The sequence below is a fragment of the Nycticebus coucang genome, chromosome 3 (genome assembly GCF_027406575.1).
Source record: "Nycticebus coucang isolate mNycCou1 chromosome 3, mNycCou1.pri, whole genome shotgun sequence".
Lineage (NCBI taxonomy): Eukaryota > Metazoa > Chordata > Mammalia > Primates > Lorisidae > Nycticebus > Nycticebus coucang.
Genome location: NC_069782.1, coordinates 53,061,290 through 53,088,606, shown reverse-complemented (window position 1 = coordinate 53,088,606; position 27,317 = coordinate 53,061,290). Strand labels below are relative to the sequence as shown.

At 39.9% G+C, this 27,317-nt stretch overlaps 1 pseudogene; it reads right to left on the bottom strand.

Annotated features, from left to right (window-relative positions):
• Positions 1 to 638: 638 nt before the first annotated feature.
• Positions 639 to 24,414, bottom strand: LOC128580930 (crossover junction endonuclease EME1-like; annotated as a pseudogene).
• Positions 24,415 to 27,317: the final 2,903 nt, after the last annotated feature.

Here is a 27,317-nt window from a genome sequence, read left to right as displayed (position 1 = left end):
TTATGCCAAATAAGCTTGAAAAAGTCAATGCAATGGGCAATTTTCTATTAACAAAATTATCAAATTATTCTTCAAATACGTCAGGAGTGTTTCTTTTTTTTAAATTGATACAAATGCTTTATTGAAACTAAATTCATAATACATAAGTTGAGATTAGGACAATATAGGAGTCAGCATAATCATCATATTCCGCTCCTTGGCTGATTGAGGCATCTCAGTGGCTGAGCCTTGTCACGATGCCAACCCACAGGCGATAGTTTACTCTTCACTTTGAGATTTGATGCTGATTCTTTTGGATTTCCACAATTATTAAATATATGTCTGAGTGGTCTGCCTTTGTTCCTTTGTGTTTTGAGGGCCGGCTGGGACAGGGCTAGGGTTGTTTGTCCATGGCAACTGATTTTTTGCTAGGAGAGGCATATTGGATGCTGCAGATATAAATATCTCTGTCTTCTGCCCCAGCTGACGGGGGGTGGGGGTGGGGGGCAAGAGACTCTGACAAGCAATGAAACCCAGGAGAGAATTATGGTCTCAACCAGACTTGTGCTCTGACAGGTACCATCAGTTTCCCTCACTGCAGCCTGGCTCTGAGGGTGGGAAGATGGAAATCTCCAACTTCTCAGCCCTGTCCCTGAATGCTAACATCCATCACCACTGCCTAGACAGAGATCTGGTTGTATAGTGGTCATTTGAAGGTAGATACATCTAGACAGTTCTGGTCCAACACGGCGGGAGGTGGAGGTCACACCTTCCCCACGGTGCCCTTGTATGTTTGCAGGCAAATTCTGGCATTCTTACTCTGAAAGACACTGCCGATAAGCCTGTACCAGGAGTTGCGGGGAAGGGTAGACATCCACGATGGCACTGGCCATCTCCAAGCTCACTCGGTTCAGCTGCTGAATCTGTCTTCTCCAGACTAGCGTGAGTCCCCTGCCAGAACGGTCCACCTTTACCCCTCCAGCCCAGTCACTCTACACAGAAGGAGAAGCTAGTTTCCTCTCGGAGCTTCTTGAAGGGTGCCTCAGGCTTGGTGAATGTGCATGCATAGTCAGCCAGTTCTTTCCAGCGCTGTACAATTTTAACCTGGGCTTCTGTGTGTAGCCACAGATCCACCAGTGTCTCTTCCATGTCGACCCTGGACACCATGGACCCCACATTGGCCTTTGATTGTCTCAGCTGCTGCTTCTCCTCGGCCTGCTTATTTGCTACTCCCTGTTCCTTTCTCCTTGGGGGATTCTGAGGACTGAAGCATTTCTCCTGATCCACAATTGCCAGTGACAGAGCTTTCCATGCTGTCTTTGCTGTGACATCAGTTACAAAGCCCTGAAGTATTCCCTTCTTTTTTTCAGGGTTGCCCAGATTTCCCTGTTTAAGTTGTAGATCATGGATACGAACACCTCTGCCAGAAGCAACACCAGGACCACTTGCTCCTCCTCCTCTGCATGCTCAGGTGGCCCAGTCCTTCTCCAAGTGATAGGCACGACCTTTGCCTCAATCCCACAGCAGCCCCCCATGGACTGTGAAGCTCCGAGGAGCTGCCCCCACCGTCCATCTGTAAAAGCACTGCACAGACAGGAAAGGGACTGTCAGTGGGTGGTCTGGAAAACAGACAACTCAGCACAGGGTGAAGACAGATGCTGGGAGGCCCTGGGTCCAGCCCCACGATGATGTGCGTTAAGCATTCCTCAGATCTCTGGGATTTCAGTCTGTTCACCAGTGATGCTTTCTCCTCTCTTTCTTGTCTCGGGTGCTTTCCTTCTGACTTGCTTGTTCCTGCTGCCGGCTTCTCTGCGAACCTCTTCCCTGGACCTTCTGATGATGTTTGGTTTTCTTCTGAGATGGGAGGGTGTCAGAATTTGTTTTGGCTACTATCAAGATATTGATCTGGACAGGACAGGTAGACTGGTAGATTGGAAGCTGATGGCATGGATTATCTAAAATAGGGTCCTTGTTATCTGATGAACTCCTCTCTGGGGTACCATGGAGGAGAATAACAGGGACCTTTGGGAAGGAATCCTTTTTCTAGTCACTCGATGCTCCTTCATTATTTTGATGATCCAAAACACTTTTTTTTTTTTATTGTTGGGGATTCATTGAGGGTACAATAAGCCAGGTTACACTGATTGCAATTGTTAGGTAAAGTCCCTCTTGCAATCATGTCTTGCCCCCATAAAGTGTGACACACACCAAGGCCCCACCCCCCTTCCTCCGTCCCTCTTTCTGCTTCCCCCCCCATAACCTTGTCATTAATTGTCCTCATATCAAAGTTGAGTACATAGGATTCATGCTTCTCCATTCTTGTGATGCTTTACTAAGAATAATGTCTTCCACGTCCATCAAGGTTAATACGAAGGATGTAAAGTCTCCATTTGTTTTAATGGCTGAATAGTATTCCATGGTATACATATACCACAGCTTGTTAATCTATTCCTGGGTTGGTGGGCATTTAGGCTGTTTCCACATTTTGGCGATTGTAAATTGAGCTGCAATAAACAGTCTAGTACAAGTGTCCTTATGATAAAAGGATTTTTTCCCTTCTGGGTAGATGCCCAGTAATGGGATTGCAGGATCAAATGGGAGGTCTAGCTTGAGTGCTTTGAGGTTTCTCCATACTTCCTTCCAGAAAGGTTGTACTAGTTTGCAGTCCCACCAGCAGTGTAAAAGTGTTCCCTTCTCGCCACATCCACGCCAGCACCTGCAGTTTTGAGATTTTGTGATGTGGGCCATTCTCACTGGGGTTAGATGATATCTCAGGATTGTTTTGATTTGCATTTCTCTAATATATAGAGATGATGAACATTTTTTCATGTGTTTGTTAGCCATTTGTCCGTCATCTGTAGAGAAGGTTCTATTCATGTCTCTTGCCCATTGATATATGGGATTGTTGGCTTTTTTCATGTGGATTAATTTGAGTTCTCTATAGATCCTAGTTATCAAGCTTTTGTCTGATTGAAAATATGCAAAATCCTTTCCCATTGTGTAGGTTGTCTCTTTGCTTTGTCTTATTGTCTCCTTAGCTGTACAGAAGCTTTTCAGTTTAATGAAGTCCCATTTGTTTATTTTTGTTGTTGTTGCAATTGCCATGGCAGTTTTCTTCATGAAGTCTTTCCCCAGGCCAATATCTTCCAGTGTTTTTCCTATGCTTTCTTGGAGGATTTTTATTGTTTCATGCCTTAAATTTAAGTCCTTTATCCATTTTGAATCAATTTTTGTGAGTGGGGAAAGGTGTGGGTCCAGTTTCAGTCTTTTACATGTAGACATCCAGTTCTCCCAACACCATTTATTGAATAGGGAGTCTTTCCCCCAAGGTATGTTCTTGTTTGGTTTATCAAAGATTAGGTGGTTGTAAGATGTTAGTTTCATTTCTTGGTTTTCAATTCGATTCCAAGTGTCTATGTCTCTGTTTTTGTGCCAGTACCATGCTGTCTTGACCACTATGGCTTTGTAATACAGACTGAAATCTGGTATGCTGATCCAAAACACTTTTAAGTAGGTAGCTAGAGGCTTCCGGGCTCAGCTGCTTGTGGGTCAAAAACTTATATGTCAGCCTCTCAGCCAGGGGAATATAGACGATTCCATCCTTACTTTCACTGCTTAGTACTCTGCCTGGCTCTGTTTGTGTGACAGTTCCAGCTGTGTTTGGGATAGGCAGTGAATCTTTTAAAACTAGTGATGGAGGATAGGAGGAATCTGAAGTGTCAACCACAATCTCCCCGCTCCCCGCCCCCCGCCATCTCAGGCTGCCTTCTGTTTGTTGAATGGTTCCCTCTTGAGAAAGGCAAATGTTGGCAACTCCTCAGAGTCACTCTCACTGTGAGAGTGATGACTTCTTTAGTGCCTTCAATACATAGTATTAAATTAATTCCCTCCGATTTCTCGTGCCATTCTTTCAAATGCCATGCAGCAGAAGTGTTTCAACCTCAGGGTTGGTTAACTTCTATTTCCTCTGCCTGGAATATTTTTCACCCAGATGGCTGAATTGCTAGCTCCCTTACTTCTTACAGGTCTTTCTTCAAATATACATTTGGTGAGGAATTCTTTGGTTACCCAACTTAGGTTCAAACCCTTGGCCAGGTGCAGTGACTCACACCTATAAACCCAGCACTTTAAGAGGCCAAAGCAGGAGGATCCCTTGAAGCTAGGTGTTTGAGACCAGCCCAGACAACACAGCAAGACCTCATCTCTACAAAAAAATAAGACAAATCATCCAGGTGTGGTAGCATGTGCTTGTAGTCTCAGCAACGGGGAAGCCTCTGGTGAGAGATGACTTGAGCCTGGGAGCTTGAGTCAGCAGGGGTCTATCACCAGGCCACTGCCCTCCAGCCATGGTGGCAGAGGAAGACCCTGTCTTAACACCTGTTTCAAAAAAAAAAAAGAAAGAATGAATGAAACTTGGACTGTTCCCTTATTACAGATTTCATATTCCTGCTGTTTTCTGTAACAGTGATAACTGTCTAGCATACTCTATATTTTACTTATTAATCATGCTTTTTAACTGCTTCCTTCAATGTAATCTATGAGGCAAAGATTTTTTTAAAAAATTTGTTTTGCTCATTGCTGCTCTTCTATGGCTTAAGTGGCTGGCACACAGGGATTAGTCAATGAGTGCTTGTTAATTGAATGAATAAAAAGTCCCCAAATTGCCATATTGAATTAAATTATAACCACATGACCAATGACCAAATAGATTAATACTAGGAAGGCCAGGATAATTTAACATCAGAAAAATCTGTAAAATTAAATAACACTTACTATATTAAGAGGTTGACCCAGAAATGCCACCTGCTGCTCTCAATAAAAAAGAAAAAAATCAGGGCGGCACCTGTGGCTCAAGGAGTAGGGCCCCGGTCCCATATGCCGGAGGTGGCGGGTTCAAACCCAGCCCCGGCCAAAAAACCAAAAAAAAAAAAAGAAAAAAATCAGCTCAAAAATGTGTATGGAAGCCTACCTAATCAAGTGAATATTCTAAAAACTGGGGGTGGTGACTGTGGCTCAGTGGGTAGGGCACTGGCCCCATATACTGAGGGTGGCAGGTTCAAGCCCAGCCCCAGCCAAACTGCAAGAAAAAATAGCCAGGTGTTGTGGCAGGTGCCGTGGTCCCAGCTACTTGAGTGGCTGAGGCAAGAGAATCACCTGAGCCTAGGAGTTGGAGGTTGCTGTGAGCTGTGACACCATGGCACTCTATTGAGGGCGTTAAAGTGAGACTCAGTCTTTCCAAAAAAAAAAAACGACAGCAAATATTAGTTTAAATGGTGAAATTTCAGAAGCATTTCTGTTAAAGTAAGAAATAAACAAGAATGCCAACAATCATCTTACTATTTAACAATGCACTGGAGTTTCTAAACAAAGGAATAATACAAGAAAAAATAGAGGCATAAGGATTCGAAAGGAAGAGATAAATTTTTCATTTGTACACTATATAATTTATTCCCCAGAAGAATCTAAAGAACTTTCAGGATAATTTGTGAAATTAAGAGAATTCAGATTACCCCATCTAAGATCAATAGATAAAAAGCAACATAATGCTTAAATAATAGCAAGAATGATTAGAAAATATAGCACAATTTACAGTTCATAAAATAAATAAAGTACAATTATAAAAATATAATTGGGATATGTGCACCAGATGAAGCAGATCTTTGAGGAAAGGGAAAATAATGGACCCAGTGAAGAAAACATAGACTTTTTTTAAAGAAAAAAAATACCTGAAAGAAAAAATATTAACATTTGTTCATATTTATGGTGAGTATCAGATATTCATTAAAATTTCTATATTTGGGGACCTCCTGCCTCAACCATAAGGGAGGGAATCCACTAATCTGAAATAAAGTATCTTACGAAAAATATTAGTGTTAATATCTTCATCTATTACTCAAACAATCATCAAGCCATTTATACTTTGAGAAACACTACATTGTCCTTAAAGACCCTATTCTGGGCCTTTCAAGAAGATCCTCTTCCCGGGCTTCAGAATCATTTGAGACCAGATGACCTGATGTGTTGTGTGACCCTGAGTTTATTTTCCCAGGTGGCTTTTGTGCAGCGTCCGTACATTGGTCTTTGAAGTTGTAAGTGGCACAGACTTCCCATGCCTAGACATGTAGGCAGTTCTACCAAAGCCTGCAATTTCTGTCATCTGCTGACTTGTTTGGCAAGCGATCTTTGCCCAGATGTTAAAGAAAGGTTTTATTGGAAATGACTCCAAGTTCTATGGCACAGGGAGGCCATGCGGCATGTTTTCAGAATCTCGAGTTCTCCCTCCTTCGGCAGATTCCTAGTGTGTGCAGAGAGACTTTATGAGCCTGGCTTAATTTTATCTAATCACTCCAGAGTTTATACACTGTTTAGAATATGTTTTGTAAGTTAATTTACATGGTAACAACCACTGCCCAAAGGGCAAAGCAGCATATGAATCATTAAATCAGTGTATCCGCATGTTCTCTATTTTGACAATGATTTTCTCCAAGTAGCACCAGACAGTAAGACAACTGCAATTACTCTGTGTCCTGCTAACAGAGGGCTAGTGGAGAGGCAGCCGTCAGGGAAATCCTCCTCTGCAGCTACAAGGGAGGCTGTTTCTTGGAATGTCTTATAGGCATAGGTTTCATTTAAATTATGGGAAAATTACCAGGTTTCTTCATCACAGCAATATAAATGTTTTGACCTAAACTGTGAATATTTTTGTTCATTTTTATTCACTGATCTACTTTATAACAACTCTTCACACGAAACTGTTTCTGTACATATAAGAGCTGCACAAACTCAGATGTGACTACAGGAAAAAAAATTCAAAACAGATATCAAAGTGGGGAGGGGAATAAATTCAGAGTGTTTTTCTCTAATTCTTTTCTGAAGGATTTAACTCTGAAATAAAGCCGCTGTTCAACAAAACTGTGAGAAAAATAAAGCGATTTGAATTCAACAGCCTGCTCCCTTTTCCTGCCTCTCTCCTCTCTCTTCCTCTGTAACTCACACTTGCCTGTGCCCAGCTCCACCCTTCACCCTTCACAGTGCTCCAAAAAGACCTGGGCAGTGCTGGGGCATCAGCAGGACGCCCCCCACCTCCACCTCCCCACATCAAAGAGCTATTTCTGCAGTGCTCCCCTCAGAGGTGTTAATCTGGAATGAAAGGCGTCCTTGCAAACTTGCTAATTGTTAGTGATGAGGGCATCGAAGCTGCCTAGAGTTATTCTCACTGCTCACTGGGCTTCCTCACACGGGCCCCTCTCCTGGTACTGCCAGACCTGAGAGGCTCAGGGACACAGAGGGAACCCAGGGCCACACTAGCTGGGAGCCAGCTCCATCAACCTCCGTGTGATGGGAACCCTGGCTAACACGCTAGGCACGGGAGCTCCAAATATTGGGAAATGGATAAATGTTGCTGTGAGACTGACAAGGGACCAGCGAAGCTGCCCATGTCTAAAGGCACTAATACTTCTGTGCCTCCCATGGCAAACGATACAGAGTGGAAACTGTGAGTGCAGCATTCCCCATCTCTCAGGTCCTCAAGTTGTCAGAACAAAACAAAAGGTACCCACAGCCATGGTAACTTAGTCTTTCTGAGTATTTCAGAAGATATACAATAGTAGTGAAAGGTCACAGGTAAATTATAGTATTAGGAAAATACTTTCTGTGGCTCAAAGCCCTAAGAGCCCTCTGAACATTATAATAATTCTATAAATCGACCAGGTCCTCAGAGGGAATTGTTCTGGGAATATTTACTCACAGCCCCAGGAAGTCACTCCTTTGCTAACAACATTAGACACTTTGTAAGCAAGTAGCAGAAAGAGTATGGAAAAGAGCTTGTAAAACAGATGTTGGAAGATGAAATTGTTCTTATTAAAATTTAAAAAAAAAAAACAAAACATAGTCAGGAGGCATCTCCCTAGAATTTAGAATAAAGCCTGGATACCTAAAGTCTATTTGTTTTTTAAGCTTCAGTTAAAGACTTAGAGCCTATCTTTAAGAACTAAATCCAAAGCAAATCCAGCGGGAGGATTATATGGTAAATACACAGATGTTTCTAATGAGTTTGGGAGGGTTTTTTGTCCTTAGAAGTAATTATGTACGTGAAAGAGGACTGACTGGTAGCTGGACTTGGACTTGACTGTACTATTAAAACTATCTGTGGAAGATCTTAGTTTTCTTTGTGTGATATATTTTTGTGTGTTTAATAAAAACAAATGCACTGTGAAGTGAATAGGAATTTTAAAGCATCTAGATGACTATTTTTCTCTGGTAAAAAGTCATAGTCACCCAGATTACACCACAGCCTTTCATTCTGTGATGTGAGTAAATAAATGTCTAACAGAAACTAGTATTTGGGGGAGATACTGTATATTTTCTACTTTTCTCTTTGAGAAAAGAGGAGATAGGCTGTGAAGAGGACCAAAACTAAAGAACCCCAAATATGCCACTTTGGCAGATTTCTTATTTTGAGCTTATGGCCTCTGAGAAATAGCAGATATGGGAAAGATTCCCCGACTCCCATCTCTACCTTAAAGCAGGGCATGCATTTAGTGTGGGAAGTGGCCTCCCTGTACCAGAAGGAGAACATGCTTATCACCAAAGGCAGGAGCTGACGCCATGGTAAGTCTGTACAAACCAGTCTTACTAAAAGAACCCTTATCTTTCATTGGTTTCTCCACGTATTTCCCAGTACCATTCCTACAGTTTACCACCTTAGCTCAAATCCCTTTTTCCTTTGCCTTTTCATGGCTCCATAATTTACCACTTGTTCCTAGAAATATATTTAAACCTTGGATCTAACAACTTCCCTGGAATTTTCTCTTTTATCTAGGAAGTCCCTGTGCCACATAAAAATATGAATATCAGATAAAATCTGTATATATACTCCTGTTATTCTGCCTTTGTAAGTCCAATTCACAGGCCTCCAGGACCTCAGGGAGTAGAAGAAAAGTCTTTCCCTCCTCCCCTACAATTATAAATGTAAGAGATTTATGTAAGCTTCAACTTGTGTCAGGAAAATTTTGAAGTGCTTGCATTACTATCTATTCTTAGCTTGAGAAGAAAACTAAAACCAACTAGCTTAACCAAAGGAAAAGAGAAAAAAGAATAAATTTATCTCACATGATTGAAAAGTAAAGTTTGCTTTAGCCATAACTGTATCAGAAGGTTAAAAAATGTCATTGTAGCATTGAAACTTAATCTCTCCATTTTTCTAACTTGTGGCTCTGCTTTTTATTTTCTTCTTGATTTTGCTGTCAGACAAACTATCCACTTATGATACCAAGATGGCCACCAGCAGCTCCAAAATGACATCTCAGCCAGCAAAACTGTAGAAGAAAAAGCAATTCTATTTTTCTTTTCTTCTTCTTTTTTTTTTTTTTTTATTAAATCATAGCTGTGTACATTAATACAATCATGGGGAACCATGCACTGGTTTTATATATAATTTGAAATATTTTCATCAAACTGGTTAACATAGCCTTCCTGGCATTTTCTTAGTTATTATGTTAAGACATTTACAGTCTACATTTAATAAGTTTCACATGTATCCTTGTAAGATGCACTGTAGGTGTAATCCCACCAATTACCCTCCCTCCACTCATCCTCCCCCCTGCCCTCCCCTCCCTTTCCCCTTTCCCCATATTCTTAGGTTATAATTGGGTTATAGCTTTCATGTGAAAGCTATAAATTAGTTTCATAGTAGGGCTGAGTACATTGGATACTTTTTCTTCCAATCTTGAGATACTTTGCTAAGAAGAATATGTTCCAGCTCCATCCATGTAAACATGAAAGAGGTAAAGTCTCCATCTTTCTTTAAGGCTGCATAATGTTCCATGGTGTACATGTACCATAATTTATTAATCCATTCGTGGGTTGATGGGCACTTGGGCTTCTTCCATGATTTAGCAATTATGAATTGGGCTGCAATAAACATTCTGGTACAAATATCTTTGTTATAATGTGATTTTTGGTCTTCTGGATATATATATATATATATATATATATATATATATATATATACCTAGTAAAGAAATTGTAGGATCGAATGACAGGTCTATTTTTAGATCTCTAAGTATTCTCCAAACATCTAGCAATTCTATTTTTAAATTGGTCTTATAAAAACCCCAGAATTGAGCCCTGGAATCCTTAAATTCACTGCTATACCCATCATGGAATTAGCATGGGAACCAAGAGAACGGCGTACACCAAGTGGCCAAATCTAGCCATTTGCCATTCCCTGGAACTAAGAGTGGCTCACCTTCACATAGACCTCACAGACCAAGGGTAAGGGAAAGTGGTTCTTCAAAGGAAAATAAAAACACCCCTATAAAAAGAAGATAAAATAAATGCTGAACAGATAAAAACAATGGATATCCACCACTTTCCCACATATAACCTAATCCTACCCACCTTCTAAGATCCAAAATAAGTTTTCTTTTTTCACTAGTACCCTACCTCAAAAGCCCACTGGCCACACATAGCTCGCAATTTCTGTCAATTGCAAAAGCTGAGGACATCTCCATCATTGCTATCTGGTATATCTTAAATATATTAAGGCTAGGTAATAACTATTATATTATATAATGTAATCATAGCTTTCTGGCTCATTGAGGCCTCAAATTACTGGGCTCAGGTGATTCTCCAACCTCTTTCTCCAGAGTATCTAGAACTACAGGTGCATACTATCATGCCCAGCTAATTTTTTAAAATTTTTTGTAGAAACAGGGTCTTGCTATGTCGCCCAGGCTGGTCTTCAACTTTTGGCCTCAAGCAGTCCTCTGGCCTTAGCCTCCCAAAATACTGGGATTATAGGTGTGAGCTACTGCATCCGGCTGAATCTTTAGCTTCAAATATTGTGCTTAATGATGCTACAGCATTAAGAGGGTTGGAAGAAAACACCTGGATGCTAGAGAATGTGGTGGCCTTACTTTGCAGCCTCAAATATGCTGCTCTAGGAAGAATGATAACTTCCAGCTGAAAAGGAAACAAGAAGAAAAGCATGCACAGCTCTGCTCAAAAGGCTTTTTATGCATAATATTCAAGACAAATAACAGTCTAGTAATCTGGAGACTTATAGGATTGGAAAATACAAACTCTATGTTGTATAATAAAGTTAGTACCAAAATAAGCATGGAGGAAAATACAAAGTGGGAAATATTCTGGAGAAATATGTTTCCCCAGGACCCTCCTAGACACCTAATGCAGTTAAAAATATGATTGAAATGTTGAAAAATATTGTGTATATCATTATGGCCCCCACAGTTATCTACATGTTAATCTCCAGAACATATAAATGTATTGCCTTACATAACAAAAGGAACTTTGCAAATGTGATTAAATTAAGCATCTTTTTTTTTTTTTTTATTGTTGGGGATTCATTGAGGGTACAATAAGCCAGGTTACACTGATTGCAATTGTTAGGCGAAGTCCCTCTTGCAATCATGTCTTGCCCCCATAAAGTGTGACACACACCAAAGGCCCACCCCCCTCCCTCCGTCCCTCTTTCTGCTTTTCCTCCCCCCCATAACCTTAATTCTCATTAATTGTCCTCATATCAAAATCGAGTACATAGGATTCATGCTTCTCCATTCTTGTGATGCTTTACTAAGAATAATGTCTTCCACTTCCATCCAGGTTAATACAAAGGATGTAAAGTCTCCATTTGTTTTAATAGCTGAGTAGTATTCCATGGTATACATATACCACAGCTTGTTAATCTATTCCTGGGTTGGTGGGCATTTAGGCTGTTTCCACATTTTGGCGATTGTAAATTGAGCTGCAATAAACAGTCTAGTACAAGTGTCCTTATGATAAAAGGATTTTTTTTCCTTCTGGGTAGATGCCCAGTAATGGGATTGCAGGATCAAATGGGAGGTCTAGCTTGAGTGCTTTGAGGTTTCTCCATACTTCCTTCCAGAAAGGTTGTACTAGTTTGCAGTCCCACCAGCAGTGTAAAAGTATTCCCTTCTTGCCACATCCACGCCAGCATCTGCAGTTTTGAGATTTTGTGATGTGGGCCATTCTCACTGGGGTTAGATGATATCTCAGGATTGTTTTGATTTGCATTTCTCTAATATATAGAGATGATGAACATTTTTTCATGTGTTTGTTAGCCATTTGTCCGTCATCTGTAGAGAAGGTTCTATTCATGTCTCTTGCCCATTGATATATGGGATTGTTGGCTTTTTCATGTGGATTAATTTGAGTTCTCTATAGATCCTAGTTATCAAGCTTTTGTCTGATTGAAAATATGCAAAATCCTTTCCCATTGTGTAGGTTGTCTCTTTGCTTTGGTTATTGTCTCCTTAGCTGTACAGAAGCTTTTCAGTTTAATGAAGTCCCATTTGTTTATTTTTGTTGTTGTTGCAATTGCCATGGCAGTCTTCTTCATGAAGTCTTCCCCCAGGCCAATATCTTCCAGTGTTTTTCCTATGCTTTCTTGGAGGATTTTTATTGTTTCATGCCTTAAATTTAAGTCCTTTATCCATCTTGAATCAATTTTTGTGAGTGGGGAAAGGTGTGGGTCCAGTTTCAGTCTTTTACATGTAGACATCCAGTTCTCCCAACACCATTTATTGAATAGGGAGTCTTTCCCCCAAGGTATGTTCTTGTTTGGTTTATCGAAGATTAGGTGGTTGTAAGATGTTAGTTTCATTTCTTGGTTTTCAATTCGATTCCAAGTGTCTATGTCTCTGTTTTTGTGCAAGTACCATGCTGTCTTGAGCACTATGGCTTTGTAGTACAGACTAAAATCTGGTATGCTGATGCCCCCAGCTTTATTTTTATTACTAAGAACTGCCTTAGCTATACGGGGTTTTTTCTGGTTCCATACAAAACGCAGAATCATTTTCTCCAAATCTTGAAAGTATGATGTTGGTATTTTGATAGGAATGGCATTGAATAGGTAGATTGCTTTGGGAAGTATAGACATTTTCACAATGTTGATTCTTCCCATCCATGAGCATGGTATGTTCTTCCACTTGTTAATATCCTCTGCTATTTCCTTTCTGAGGATTTCATAGTTTTCTTTATAGAGGTCCTTCACCTCCTTCGTTAGGTATATTCCTAGGTATTTCATTTTCTTTGAAACTATGGTGAAGGGAGTTGTGTCCTTAATTAGCTTCTCATCTTGACTGTTATTGGTGTATACAAAGGCTACTGACTTGTGGACATTGATTTTATATCCTGAAACATTACTGTATTTTTTGATGACTTCTAGGAGTCTTGTGGTTGAGTCTTTGGGGTTCTCTAAGTATATGATCATGTCGTCAGCAAAGAGGGAGAGTTTGACCTCCTCTGCTCCCATTTGGATTCCCTTTATTTCCTTGTCTTGCCTAATTGTATTGGCTAGAACTTCCAGCACCATGTTGAATAGTAAAGGTGACAGAGGACAACCTTGTCTGGTTCTAGTTCTAAGGGAAAAGCTTTCAGTTTTACTCCATCCAGTAAAATACTAGCTGTGGGTTTGTCATAGATAGCTTCAATCAGTTTTAGAAATGTGCCACCTATGCCTATACTCTTCAGTCTTCTAATTAGAAAAGGATGCTGGATTTTAACAAATGCTTTTTCTGCATCTATTGAGAGGATCATGTGATCTTTATTTTTGCCTCTGTTAATATGGTGGATAACGTTTATGGACTTGCATATGTTAAACCAGCCTTGCATCCCTGGGATGAAGCCTACTTGATCGTGATGAATGACTTTTTTGATGATAAGCTGTAATCTATTGGCTAGGATTTTGTTGAGAATTTTTGCGTCTATATTCGTGAGTGAGATTGGTCTGAAATTCTCCTTTTTGTTTGGGTCTTTTCCTGGTTTTGGTATCAGGGTGATGTTTGCTTCATAGAATGTGTTGGGGAAGATTCCTTCTTCCTCAATTTTTTGGAATAATTTCTGCAGTACAGGAATAAGCTCTTCCTTGAAGGTTTGATAGTAAATTAAGCATCTTTAAACAGGGAGATTAGCCTGAATTATCTGGGTAAAAACAATGTAATCACAAGGGTCTTTGGAGGAGGGAGACAGGAAGGTCAGAATGAGAGAAGAAATTGTGACAAGAGAAACAGAGGTTGGAGTGATGAAGGATCATGAGCCAAAGAATGTGGATAGCTGTTAGAAGCTGAAAAAAATCAAGTAAAGATGTTCTTCCCTAGAGTTCCCAGAAGTAATGTAGTTCTGCCAACTCATTTTAGATTTCTGACCTCCTGAATGATAAGATAATAAATATGTGTTGTTTTAAGGCACTGAGTTTGTGGCAATTTGTTATGGCAGCAATAGTAAAGTAATACATTACACAGGCAAATAATGCAAGGAAGAAAAGGCAAATAGAAACTATGGGAAAAAAATTAAAACACATTAAAGACATGGTCAAATTATACAACAACTTAAAAGTGAAGCTACTGGTTAATAGAAATGTAACAAAGAGTATCTATTTGACCTTAAATAAGTAAACATTTTCCTTCAAATATTCCAGAGGTTATCTGAGTCTGTAAAGAAGGAATATAATATGAGCATAGAGAAGTAGTCTGCATTAAATGAAATTTACTATCATAATAACATAAGAACTATATACTGCCTTTCACTTTTAGGGATATCATTTGGAAAAATACTGAAGACTTGGTTTTATTTGTTAGACAAGTGTGAATTTCAACATCCTTGACGGTGGAAGTTCAAAATTTAGTTGACAGGAGGTAGAATATGGATAGGGGACAAAAAATGAAAACAGAAAGGCACACCGATACCATTATCTAAAAAAACATACAGTGTTTTGAAAATTTATGTTGTAGATTGTTGAAAATTTATGTACCAGTCAGCCTGCCAAGCTGAATCCATGTTCACTGCTCCTTCTCCTTGCTCTGGTATATCCAAATGTCTATGTCACAGCCTCTATTGCTCTGTGACCTGTAGGTACTACAAGATCTGTAAGGAAGATTCAGGGACAACACAGAAGCCAAGAATGACAGAATCTCCTTGGTTGGTGTCCAGATGGGGGTTGCTCCAATGACTTAGTACTCAAGTAAAGAACAAGAAGGAAGAGCTGTTGACATTCAGGGATGTGGCTGTAGAATCCTCCTGAGGGGAGTAGAAATACCAAGACACTGCTCAGCAGAATTTATGTAGAAAAGTGATGGTATCTAAATACAGAAACCTGGTTTCTGTGTCACTTTCTGTCTCTAAGATGGACCTCATCACCTTTTTGAAACAAATGAAAGACCCCTAGAAAGTGAAGAGAGAGGGAAACGCTAGCCAAACACACAGGAGATCTGGAAGGATCATTTCAACTTGAAAGTGTAGACTTAAGGAAGAGAAAAGAGGGAGGAAAAGAGAGAAGAAAGTATGGAAAGGAATAAAGAAGAAGAAATTACTTGAAGGAAAAAAAAAACAGGAAAAAAACAAAACAAACAAACAAAAAACTTCAGGCAACATGAAGATCCAGAACAGATCACCTCCCCCAAGGGATCACAACGGGGCTATTACAGAAGATTCTAACTATAAAGAAATTGTGGACATGACAAAAATGGAATTTAGACTATTGATGGCAAATATGATGAAGAGACTTGAAGGGAAGGTATAAAAACCAGCAAAAAGAAATTTTTTAAAGAGTCCCAAGAAATTAATGAAATGAAAGACAAAGTCTTCAAGGATCTGGATAAAATTTGAAAGGATATAACTCAGCTTAAAAAATTGAAGGAAGCATTCGAAGAGTTTCAAATGTAGTGGAAAGTTTTAACAATGGATTAAATCACAGAGAAGAAAGAACTTCAGAGCCTGAAGATAAAGTTCTTGAGCTAACCCAGTAATTTAAAGAGGAAGAAAAGAAGAGAGTAAAAGCAGAGTAATCTCTTAGAGCAGTGGTTATCAACCTTCCTAATGCCACAACCCTTTAACGCAGTTCCTCATGTTGTGGTGACCCCCAACCATAAAATTATTTTTGTTGCTACTTCATAACTGTAATTCTGCTCATGTTATGAATAATAACATAACTATCTGACATGCAGGATGGTCTTAGGTGACCCCTGTGAAAGAATTGCTCAACGGCATCATGACCCGCTGGTTGAGAACCACTGTCTTAGGAAGTTACAGGACTTTAAGAAGTGTACAAACATATGCATTATAGGATCTCTGAAGAAGCAGAGAGTTCCAAGAGCATGAAGGCCCTAGTTGATGATATTATACCTGAAAATTCCCCAAGCATCACCAAAGATTCAGATATACACCTACTAGATGGATGTCAAACTCTGGATTGACTCAGTTCAAAAACAGCATCTGATGGACACATTTTAATTAACCTGGTCAAAGTTAAAATGAAAGAGAAAATTCTGCAGGCAGCCACACATAAGAGGCAGCTGATGTTCAAGGGCAAACCCATTAGCTGACTTTACAAGCTAGAAGATAGTGGACTTCAATCTTCTCAAATAAAACAAATGCCAGCCCAGGATTCTATGTCCTGCAAAACTGTTTCATATTTAATGGAGAAATCAAATCTTTAACTGACAAGCAAACACTGAGGAAATTTGCCACTACAAGATCTGCTCTGTAGGAAGTACTAAGACTGTACTACACACAGGCCAACACAATGGACTCCAGCAAAATAAAGATACCTGTCAATGAAAGGACAAAGCCTAGCTACGACAAAGGTCCTTGTGATAAAACAAAGCAACAGAGCCCACACAACAAGACAAACAAAATTCCCCCCTATCTATCAATCCTCTCAATAAATGTGAATGGTTTGAATTCCCCACTGCAAAGACACAGGCTAGCTAACTGATTGACTGGCTTAAAAAAATACAAGCCAAAAATATACTGTCTTCAGGAAACACATATAATCCCCAAGGACAAATCAGGACCCCAGATAAAGGGCTGGAAAACAATATTTCACTCAAATGGAAACCAAAAGAAAGTGGAAGTTGCGATTCTAATTGCAGATACAATTGATTGTAAAGCAACAAAAGTAAAGAAAGACAAAGATCAATGCTATATTGATAATTCAATAAGGGAATAACTCAATAAGAAGATGTTCTAATCCTAAATATTTATGCACCCAATTTAAATGGTCTCAGATTTATAAAGCAAACCCTACTTGCTCTGAACAATATAGTAAAACAACACTATTAACAGCCAGAAACTTCAATACCCCACTGACAGAATTGGACAGATTCTTCAAGCAGAAACTAAATAAAGAAATGATGGACTTAAATACAAATCTAGAACAAATGGGTTTAAAAGACATATGCAGAACATTTCACCCCATACTACTGAATATATGCTCTTCCCATCAGCTCATGGATCATTTTCCAAGATCACATCCTAGGTCACAAATCAATGCTCAACAAGTTAAAAAAAAATTAGAAATTATACCTTGTATCTTTACATCCCACAATGGAAATAAAGTAGAACTCGATCCCAACATGCAGTCATGCTCAACCCCACATGCTCAACCCCACATGCAGTCATAGAAACTAAATAACCTATTGTTGAATGATAGCTGGCTCAAGGAGGAAATAAAGAAGGAAATCATTAGATTTATCAAAGAAAATGACAATGAGGCCACAAGCTATCAAAATCGTTGGGGTATTACAAAAGCATTCCTAAGAGAGAAATTCATCACATTAAACACCCACATCCAGAAATCCAAAAGAGCACAAATCAACAATCTAACGACTCATCTCAAGGAAGTGGAAAAGGAAGAGCAATTCAATCCCAAACCCAGCAAAAGAAAAGAAATAACCAAAATCAGATCAATACTAAATGAAATCAAGAATAAAAGAACCATTTAGAAGATTAATTAAAAAAAGAAACAGAAAAGTAAGTTCTCTAATAAGCTCAATCAGAAATAAAAAAAAGAGGAAATAGAAACAGATACCATGGAAATAAAAAATATCAGTACTGAAGACTACAAAACTTTCTATGCCAAGAAGTTTGAAAATGTGGAGAAAATGGACCAATTCTTGGAATTATACTACCTCCTTAGACTCAACCAAGAAGAAATAGAACTCTTGGACAGATCAATACCAAGCACTAAAATTAAAACAACAGTGAAAAATCTTCCAACAAAAAAAAGTACCAGACCAGCCAGTCTTATAACAGAATTCTACATAACCTTCAAAGAAGAGCTGGTACCTATATTGCAGAATTTATTCCAAAATATTGAGAAGAAAGGAACCTTCACCAACTCATTTTACAAAGCAAATATCAACTTGATACCAAAACCAGGAAAGGACACAATAACAACAAAATGAAAGTATAGACTAATATCATTAATATATTTTGATGCAAGAATACTCAATAAAATCTTAGCAAACAGAATTCCACTACACATTGAACAAAGACTTCATTACGACCAGGTGGGTTTTATCCTAGGGATGCAAGGCTGGTTCAACATATGCAAATTTATAGACATAATTCAGCACATAAAACAGAAGTCAAGACAAAGACCATATGATCTTCTTAATAGACACAGAAAAATCACTTGATAACATTCAGTATCTTTTTTTTTTTTACTTGATAGGAATGCTTAAGAAAATTGGCATAGAGAGGGGAGGAGGGAGGGTGATTGGCAGGATTTCACCTCACGTGCACAGTGTGAGGGTGTTCAGCAGGCTCAACTACAACCTGAAGTTTAACTCAGAAATGAAAACAATATGACCTAAAAATGTGTAGCCTCATATCAATCTGAAATTAAAAAAAAGAAAATTGGCCTAGATGGGACATTCTTTAAACTGATAGAGGCTATATATGTCAAATCCACAGCTAACATCATATTGAATGGAGAAAAACTGAAGCCATTCCTACTTAGAACTGGAACCAGACAAGAATGTTCACCATCTCTACTATCATTCAGCAAAGTGCTAGAAGTCTTACCCAGTGCAACCAGACAAGAGAAGGATATCAAGGGTATTCAAATGGGGATCGAGGAAGTCAAACTATTGCTCTCTGCTGATGATATGATCTTATACCTAGGAAAACCCAAAGACTCAACTGCAAGACTCCTGGAATTGATAAGAAGTACAACAGCATCTCAGGTTATAGAATCAATGTACCCAAATCAGTAGCCTTTATACATGCCAACAACAGTCAAGCTAAGAATCAAATCAAAGACACACTACCTTTCACAAAAGCATTACGAAAATGAAATACCTCAGAATGTACTTCACCAAGATGTGAAGGATTTCTACAGAGAGAAACATGAAACAGTGAAAAAGACCTTTCGCAAAAGCATTACAAAAATGAAATACCTCAGAATGTACTTCACCAAGATGTGAAGGATCTCTACAGAGAGAAAAGAGAAAAAAGAAAAAAGTCTCTGTGAAACACTGAGAAACAAATTGCAGAGCATGTTAACAGAAGGAAGGACATATCATGCTCATGGCTTGGAAGAATTGGTATTATTAAAATAACTATACCACCCAAAGCAGCATACAGATTTAGTGCAATCCCCATTAAAATTCCAACATCATACTCTAAAGATCTTGAAAAATAGTTCTGCATTTCATATTTCAGAGGTGACTGTAGTGATATTCAGCAATGAGGTATGTGGCACTTATTCTAGGATTAGTTCATGAACTTAATCATCAGACCTTGTATGCTCCAAGGCCATAGTAAGCAAAACAGTATGGTACTGGTACAGAAATAGAGACATAAACCAATAGAACAGAAGAGGGAGCCCAAATATCAAGTCATCTACCCAGAGCCCACTGATCTTTAACAAGCAGACAGCAATGTGGGTGAGGAAAAGCAGCTCTATTCAATATGTTGTGCCACAGGCAGAAGAATGAAACAGGACCCATCTCTCACCACTCACAAAATTAATTCAAGATGGATAAAAGACTTAAGTAAAAGGTAGGAAACCATAAGATTCCTAGAAGAAAATGTAGGAAAAGTCTTCTAGATATTGGCTTGGACAAAGGATTTAAGACTAAGACCCCAGTTTCAATCACAGCAACAACAAAGATAAGTAAATGGGACGTGATTAAATTAAAAAAGCTTCTGCACAGGTAAGTAAATAATCAATGAAGTAAATAAACAACTTACAGAATGTGAGAAAATATTTGCAAACTATACATTCAATAAAGGGCTAATATCCAGAATAAAAATAACTCAATCAGCAAGAAAGAAAAACGAACAACCCCATTAAAATGTGGGCAAAAGACATGAACAGAAGCTTTTCAAAACAAATTTACGAAAACATTCTCAACATGGCTAATCATTGGGGAAATGCAAACCAAAACCACAATGAGATATCACCATACTCCTGGTCGAATGGTTTTTTATTAAAAAATCCTAAAACAATGGATGCTGGCAAGGATGCAAAGAATGGGAAAATGAACATCACATGAACTCGCTAATAAACTAGAATTCACTGATGGGCACACGTGCACGGAGGGAAGTAAAAAATCACTGGAAATCAAGCAGGGTGAAAGAAGAGGTGGTGGTGGGATCAAAAACTGATTCAACAGGTACAACGAACACTATTCGGATGATGGGGCTGTTTACAGCTCTGACTCAAGCATTATAAAAGCTACCCATGCAACAAAAACATTTGTTCCCCCTTAATATTTCAAAATGAATAAATCAATAAAATGAATTCTACAAAATTGTGAATAAAAGCTGTATTATTAAAAAGAATAAATAACACAAATTCTCTATAATAAATTATGAAGTAAATTAAGCTTTTTAAAATTCTCTTTGATCTTTTCTATAACATGCTCTTCTCTCTCCCTCTCTCCCTAGGCCTTCAAAAATGCCTAGAGCACTATTTCTGGAGAGGAATGTAAGAATAACAGTAAAAGCAATAATACCTCTTTTTTTTTTTTAAGAGAAAGAGTCTCAGTCTGTCACACTCAGTAGAGTGTTGTGACATCATTGCTCACAGCAAACCTCAAATTCTTGGGCTCAAGGGATTCTCTTGCCTCAGCCTCCCAAGTAACTGGGACTACAGGTGCCCACCACAATATGTGGCTATTTTTAGAGATGGGATCTTGCTCTTGCTCAGGCTGGTCTTGAACCTGTGAGCTCAGGCAATCCACCTGCTCCTGCCTCCCAGAGTGCTGGGATTACAGGCATGAGCCACTGAGCCCAGCCATAACACCTTACTTTTGATTTAGTGATTACAATTTACTAAGCCCATATACTATTTTATGCTATTTTTAACAACCTTATATAAGGTTGAACTTTATTATTTCCCATTTTACAGATGAGAAAACTAAAGCTCAGAGGAGAGATGGTCACTTTGCTATGTTTAATTCTTAGCCCAAACAGCACCTTCTTAGAAAGGTCTTTCCTGACAGCCCCTCCAGAAACCATACTTGTCTATTCTTTTATAGGCTTTATTTCTCTTCACATGTTTGCCACTAAACTAACGTGAGGCTGGGAATTTTGTCTGTGATGCTCACCCCAGTACATTCCCAGTTCAGGGTCTGGCACACAGTCAGTTTTCGATAAACACGTGGCAAAGGTTGAAGTAGCTGACCTGAAGTTACAGGGTAAGGTCAAGGGTCAAACCCAGATTTGCAGATTCAAACCCTGTATCATATTTTATTCTACAACAAATGTATATCTCCTGCCTGAGCAGACCCCAAGTTCTTTTTATTTCCTTCTCCTGATCTTGGGTCCCTTTTCACTATTTTCTCTGAATAATCCAAGCAGAAATGTAGTTACGGATAATTGTATAATGAAGGATGAACTAGTTTCATTAAAGGACATGATTAGCTCTCTGGATTCAATTTGTAAAAAATTAAATAAATCTATACCCTATTTTGTATCAACTATACCATGGAAAATCAGAGGAATAAAAGCTACAATAACTCAAACTTTTTAAAAAACAAAGATCTTTGCACATAAAGCCTATGTCCTTTTGTACATGGAGCCTGTACAGTGCCTGCTAATTGATGGACTCAAATATTTGTTATTCATATGACTTAGGTTGGATCCCTATCCCTAGGCTCTCTCTCAACCCTACACACTCAAGGTGCTTCTTCAAGATATTGAAGGATTCTCGTAAATATCTGGTTCAGCATCATAACGTATAGTAAGACTTTGCAAGGGTTCAGCTCTCTAAACTGTACCCTTCCTGCTACTGAGGCGTCCCCAGATAAACAAAGCAACATACACTATGATGTTGTGCACGAAGGTAGAGACTACTTATATATTCTAATGACATTTTTGTATAATTAAAAAAGATGAACAAGCAGTAAGAATCTTATATAGCTGCAAGGTTAATTCTTCTAACAGCCTCAAAGCTTCCCCTCAGTGATATATCAGAGTAGGAAACTTATTACAGAAGACGGCTCTTTGGATACACAGAATAATAACATCATTAAGCTGCTGCAAGAAGAAAACGCAGACTCAATTAAGGGAGTGAACAAGGTGACTGGAAATGGCCTGTCCTCCTTGTTTTATTACCTTTAATAATAATATATGTAAACGCTCTACCTATTTTCATTAGGATAGTGGGATGTAGGGAGGGACAGTTTTACCATGTACAGCTTTCTACAAGGCCACAGCAGTGGGTGAAAGGAAACTTCTAGAAGGCTCAGTAGCACAATGTGGGAGATTCGGTAAGGACTATGTAATCAAATAGCCTTGAATTTGAATCTTTCTATCATTTATTAGCTGTGAAATCTTGAGTTAGTTACTTAGCCTTCCTGAATCTCAATTTTTCAATCTATGAAATAGGGATTTTGCTATGGTCTTGACCGTGTGATTGAGAAGAGAGAAGGAGATGATATGTACAAAGTACTTAGAGCATCGTGCCTGCGATAAAGCAGAGATTCAATAAATGGGGGGATGGGAGTACAAGCTACACAGCCGTAACAGAGACCCCCGAAACACAGTAAGACAAACAGTGCTATTTTTCTCCATTTGGTGAGATGATCCTGGGACCCAGATTGTTTCTTTTGCCATCTTTTGGGTCAAGGATGCCACTACAGTTGTAGCCATCATCCTTCAGGAGATGACACGGAGTTGCAGGCAACATGCCTGCTCGCGCCCCACTGGCTAAACGTAACCTCCTGTTGGCCACCTCTTGTTGCAAGGGATGCTGAGAAATAAAGCTGGGCAGCCGCGTGATGAGCCAAACTCAAGTGTTCTCTTGCTAAAAGAGAGGTTAATCGTCTCTGCCAGAGCGAGCCAGTTTTACTGACACATACAGGTCATAGGTGTGCTCTAGGGAAGCTGTCAGAGTTAAGAGAGGGATGCCACAAAGTGGGTAAGTATCCTGCAGCAGGATTAACTTCAGCAATTAATAATAATTCCAGAGCTAACAACGTTCACAAATCCATGCATCTAAACATTTATTAGTTGTGGATCTTGACGTCTTCAACCTGCAGATTCAGTCTCACTTGGTGCCCGAGTTACTTCTGAACAGTACAGAGAAGCCTCAGCAGCTGGTTGGGACTGATAATAGTCACGCTGTTGTTTTGGCCGTGACCTGAGGGGTGTCCAGTGATCTCAACCTTCCCTTAAGGCCTTGACGGTGCATTCTGCCTTGGCCTGTCTGTTAGATCTTCATGCACTCCTGAGCAGTAAATGTGAGCACTTAACTAACGTCACACCTCCTCCCTGCCTTTCCAGCACTCTCCACTAAACAGCTGGGACTTGCTTCCTCATATGTCCAGCTGCTGGTTAGGGGTCTTGCTAAAAAATAATGCCAGGACCTAAAACCACGATGCTGCTGCCCTCTGAGTTTCGCTGCTCCCTGGTTTGGCACCCCTACTTCCTCTCAGATAGAACTGACATGGGTAGTAAAGACAGCTGGAAGCAGCTTCCTGTGCCTTGGACTCGCCAGGTTAGACTGCTGATGAGCCTCTCCTGGGACTCAGTGAGCTTGAAGGGGGCAGGAAAAGGGTACTGCAGCCTGGCAAACCCCCTCCTCTGATTACGGGTTTCTTTTTCTACCAGTCTCTGTCTGGAAGGTCTCAGAATGAGTTTTAATTAGACTTGCATGAATAATAACTAGAGCAGAAAGAAAGCTTCAGGAAAGGAGGGTCGGGGTTCCTGGAGAAGAAACTGAGCAAGGTAGCAACTTGAAGACTGAGTTTGGCTTGACACTAAGTTCCATGACAGACAGAGCTCTGTCTGTCTTGTACGCCAAATGTTTCCAGGGCCAAGCACAGACTTTAGCACCTGGTAGGAGCCAACTTGCTCCACTTTGCTGATTAGATGAATGAGGTACTAAGCCAGGATGTGAGTACAGGGAAGGGAGAAGCCTCGTTAATGAAAACTGAGACTGTAAAGACACCAAATATCGCTGCCCGCCAGCGTCGCACAGGGGTCCTCAAACTTTTTAAACAGGGGGCCAGTTCACTGTCCCTCAGACCGTTGGAGGGCCAGACTATAGTTTAAAAAAAAAACTATGAACAAATTCCTATGCACACTGCACATATCTTATTTTGAAGTAAAAAAACAAAACGGGAACAGATACAATTCATACCGCCTCATGTGGCCCATGGGCCGCAGTTTGAGGACCCCTGCATAGAATCTACCCACCCAGTTTTGTCCCACATCTAGGCCCAGAAGCATGATCAGCTTTGTAATTTACAAGGCCCTGTGCAAAGTGAACTGTAGTGTCCCTTGTTTTAAACTTAAGAATTTCAGTACAGTGACAGTGGAACATGAAACCGAGCCTGCTGACCCTCCTGGGCCTGGGACCCTGAGCAGCTGCACAGAGGCCCTGAAGCCTGGCCTGCCCTGCAACCCTCTTGACACAGTGAACCCTGCTCCCCAGGCCCAGCTGACCCAAGCCAGGTCAACCAGATTCTCTCTGGAGAACTGGGTCTAAGAGACAGAGATCCAGTTGAGCGGGGATGGGCACTGGGCTCTCGGCTACTGTGGCCTTGAAGTTGGTGGCCGTTTTCAGCCATGTGCAGGCAGTTCCACAGGCAGGCAAGGTCAGTTGTAAGGAAAGTTGGAGGATGTGGCAACTTTAGAAGATAAGATACCACGTGACCACAGAGAGACTGGGAGGTGAAGAGAAGTTGTCTGCTGAGTTCTCAAATGGCCTGGCTGTATAGAACACGTTTGTGTTCTCTTGAGGTCCAGCTGTGCTTCTAGCCCCTTGGCCTAGCCGCTGTGCCCCTCTAATCAACTCAGGCTTTGAACTAACTGGAGTAGGGCGGGAATTTGTTTTGTTTTATCTCTTTTACTTTCAACCTAAAAGTCCCTAACAAAGCCAGGAAGATGTGCTAAGCCTAAGGGATTGGGTTGCAGTTTCTTGATATTGTCTGCCTGACTGCCCGGGGCAGCAATCCTACAAGGTGGGACCACAGATGACAGTCCAGTGGTCCAGGTAGAGGGGAGGAGAGAGCTGGAGAGGCTGAGAGAACGATGGTCCAGGAGAAGTCTCTTAGCTGCCAGAGTGTGGACTAGTAGCTGGTCAGTTAATCAGAAGAAGGGATGAGGTAGAGAATTAGGAAAAATGGGACATGTTGAATATTTTATAAATTCAAAATACTTGAATGGATATTTGCTCACTAAATTTTTTTTTCTTTTTTTTTTTTTTTTATTGTTGGGGATTCATTGAGGGTACAATAAGCCAGGTTACACTGATTGCAATTGTTAGGTAAAGTCCCTCTTGCAATCATGTCTTGCCCCCATAAAGTGTGACACACACCAAGGCCCCACCCACCTCCCTCCTTCCCTCTTTCTGTTTCCCCCCCATAACCATAATTGTCATTAATTGTCCTCATATCAAAATTGAGTACATAGGATTCATGCTTCTCCATTCTTGTGATGCTTTACTAAGAATAAGGTCTTCCACGTCCATCCAGGTTAATACGAAGGATGTAAAGTCTCCATTTTTTTTAATGGCTGAATAGTATTCCATGGTATACATATACCACAGCTTGTTAATCCATTCCTGGATTGGTGGGCATTTAGGCTGTTTCCACATTTTGGCGATTGTAAATTGAGCTGCAATAAACAGTCTAGTACAAGTGTCCTTATGATAAAAGGATTTCTTTCCTTCTGGGTAGATGCCCAGTAATGGGATTGCAGGATCAAATGGGAGGTCTAGGTTAAGTGCTTTGAGGTTTCTCCATACTTCCTTCCAGAAAGGTTGTACTAGTTTGCAGTCCCACCAGCAGTGTAAAAGTGTTCCCTTCTCTCCACATCCACGCCAGCATCTGCGGTTTTGAGATTTTGTGATGTGGGCCATTCTCACTGGGGTTATATCTCAGGGTTGTTTTGATTTGCATTTCTCTAATATATAGAGATGATGAATATTTTTTCATGTGTTTGTTAGCCATTCGTCTGTCGTCTTTAGAGAAAGTTCTATTCATGTCTCTTGCCCATTGATATAAGGGATTGTTGGCTTTTTTCATGTGGATTAATTTGAGTTCTCTACAGATCCTAGTTATCAAGCTTTTGTCTGATTGAAAATATGCAAAATCCTTTCCCATTGTGTAGGTTGTCTCTTTGCTTTGGTTATTGTCTCCTTAGCTGTACAGAAGCTTTTCAGTTTAATGAAGTCCCATTTGTTTATTTTTGTTGTTGTTGCAATTGCCATGGCAGTCTTCTTCATGAAGTCTTCCCCCAGGCCAATATCTTCCAGTGTTTTTCCTATGCTTTCTTGGAGGATTTTTATTGTTTCATGCCTTAAATTTAAGTCCTTTATCCATCTTGAATCAATTTTTGTGAGTGGGGAAAGGTGTGGGTCCAGTTTCAGTCTTTCACATGTAGACATCCAGTTCTCCCAACACCATTTATTGAATAGGGAGTCTTTCCCCCAAGGTAAGTTCTTGTTTGGTTTATCGAAGATTAGGTGATTGTAAGATGTTAGTTTCATTTCTTGGTTTTCAATTCGATTCCAAGTGTCTATGGCTCTGTTTTTGTGCCAGTACCATGTTGTCTTGACCACTATGGCTTTGTAGTACAGACTAAAATCTGGTATGCTGATGCCCCCAGCTTTATTTTTGTTACAGAGAACTGCCTTAGCTATACGGGTTTTTTTCCGGTTCCATACAAAACGCAGAATCATTTTCTCCAAATCTTGAAAGTACGATGTTGGTATTTTGATAGGAATGGCATTGAATAGGTAGATTGCTTTGGGAAGTATAGACATTTTAACAATGTTGATTCTTCCCATCCATGAGCATGCTATGTTCTTCCATTTGTTAATATCCTCTGCTATTTCCTTTCTGAGGATTTCATAGTTTTCTTCATAGAGGTCCTTCACCTCCTTCGTTAGGTATATTCCTAGGTATTTCATTTTCTTTGGGACTATGGTGAAGGGAGTTGTGTCCTTTTTTTTTTTTTTTTTTTTTTTTTTGTGGGTTTTGGCCGGGGCTGGGTTTGAACCTGCCACCTTCGGCATATGGCACCGGCACCCTACCACTTTGAGCCACACGCGCCGC